The sequence below is a fragment of the Octopus bimaculoides genome, chromosome 8 (assembly GCF_001194135.2).
Source record: "Octopus bimaculoides isolate UCB-OBI-ISO-001 chromosome 8, ASM119413v2, whole genome shotgun sequence".
In the NCBI taxonomy this organism is placed as follows: domain Eukaryota; kingdom Metazoa; phylum Mollusca; class Cephalopoda; order Octopoda; family Octopodidae; genus Octopus; species Octopus bimaculoides.
The window spans coordinates 94,581,839-94,584,394 of record NC_068988.1 but is presented as its reverse complement, the minus strand read 5'-3'; positions in this window follow the sequence as shown (position 1 = coordinate 94,584,394).

Genomic DNA, 2,556 nt, shown 5'->3' with positions numbered 1-2,556 from the left:
ACACACGCACACACACACATATACAAACAAATGTATATATAACATTGGGTGAATGTACGAATATGTATGCGGGGATATTTTGTGTCTGTATCAGTATAGATGTTTGTGTGTGTGTATGTGTTGTTCTCACTAAAGAAAAGGGAATGAAAAGATGCATGCTTCATACATTTGACAATAAAAGTAAGATGTATGTGCTATAAGTCAATAACAATAGACGTGTCTCCATACACAGCAAGTTAACAGTTTCATTCTAGACGCCAGACAGATGGAGCAAATGTGGCATTCAATGGGAATAGCTTTACAATATTTGCCTACAATAGCTTTGTCAACTCACAAATTTAAGAATTGGATACAGCCTTATTTGTATCATTACAACAATTATTTATACAATTAATTAATTAGCAGATTATTTTCTTTTGTAGTATCGTTATTTAAATACAATTGAGCAAATACAATTGAGAAATAATTATCGTTATAGTTAAACGCTTAAATCTTTAAAAATGTTTATGTGGTCACGTGACTGGTAGAAACAGTAGTCAAATCTCTCCCTCAATCACTCGCTGGTATCTTTGACAAGTACAAATTCGGGAATGCTTCATATATCCTTAAAAGAGTGAAATGGTTACGGATAGAATATATAGAAAAAAATTATACTCGTTCAGGGAAAAACTGGTGTCCTATATAACAACAAGAAACAATCACAGCAGCAGCAGCAGCAGCAGCAGCAGCAGCAGCAGCAGCAGCAGTAGTAGTAGTAGTAGTAGTAGTAGTAGTAGTAGTAGTAGTAGTAGCAACAACAGTAGCAACAGCAGTAGCAGCAGCATCTACAACGATAGCAACAGCTACAAGCGTATAGATGAAAAACTGATCGTAGTGAAACTAAATCCAAATTAATTACTGCCGCTATCATTATCATCAGAAACAACAACAACAACAACAAATGCCCTGAAGCAGTATCAGGCCGTAGTTCTCATAGCTTCTGATCTTAATTGATTGGAATTGTTATCATGTACAATGTTTGGTCTTGGTATAAAAGATGGGCTACACACTTTCACCTTCTGATTAAAATTCCGCCAAAATCGATCTAAATTTCTATTGATATCAAGGGTAGCAACTGTAGCAAAGAGTAATATGCTTTGCTTGATCCAATCCAAAACGTATTGTTATTTCCGACTGTTTCCCTCACTAAATTCTTATTACAATGTTTTCTGCCAATAAATTCACCTCAAAGAAGTGATCATTCTACCTGTTTGGACTGAATGATGCTAAACTGTTTAAACCCTATTATCAGTGGTTGATGCCACATGTACATTATCTTAGCATTCGAAATTGAATTTCACACTCTTTAGAATAGGCACTTCTTTGAGTTTATGCTGCATAGAACGGTAAGAACATAGCGCAAAATAGATTTTGGCCAACTTCTTACCGTCCTATATTGCATTGGGACATCGTTATCGTATAATTCCTCTCATCCTGGCCGTTTTCTTCAAGGGATTTTGTCACAAATGAGCCATAATGTGAGTGAAGATACCGAACTGAAATAGAAGTAGGCAACAACGAACGTGGCCAGTCGACTTGCTAGAAATAGTAGCTAATTCTCCCACACATAACGCCATAACGCCTTAATTCTTCTAAAAGGAAAGGGTGCAGGTATAAGAGTCTTAAAAGTCCAAAAAGATGCAATTGTCATTGCAGGAGTACCTTTGACGATAGATCTATACAGTTAGGGATGAGTCGAAGCCAAGCACCACGACCACCACCACAATAACAACAACAACAAAACCAACAACACCAACAACAAGAGCAACAGTAACGATATCATCATCCCGTAGAATACTTGCTATTCAACGAAATCTAAGGGAATCTAAAGAAAACTGTAAACCTATGGGAGTTGTTGAATTTAGAGGAACAACAAGTAAAGCTATTTAACATTAAATGATTGCTAGTTGGAGTGAATATGACAGCAGGCAAAAGACTCAGAAGTCTGTGCTGCTTAATCTTGCAAATCAATATATGTTTTAAGAAATCTGAAAATAAGAACAGAAAAGAAAATAGAAAATTGATTTGTTTAAATTTAATGTCAAATGTGTTTCCTTTCGTTTCGTTCAGTATATATATTATATTTCCTCCGAATCGTCTTCTTTTTCCTTTTATGAAGATTTCTTGCTGGTGAAATATGTTCGTTCTGAATTTTTCTGTTTATCTCTCGTGCGTCAAGTAAGTGTTTCACTGACAAGAGATGTTTGCATAAAATAGGCGAAGCAGAAGGGGAAACGAAGGAGGAGAAAATCACATTCTACTTTTCAATATTTATGCGTAATTATAAGTGATAGTCCTAATCGAATTGAAAAATTCAATTTATTTCCATGTTAATAATATATAAACATACAAGATGCATACATATACGCACACATACACATGTGTGTGTATGTTTATATTATATATATGTATATATGTATATATATGTATGTATGTGTGTGTGTGTATATATATATATATATATATATATATACACACACACACACATATATATATATATATATATATATATATATA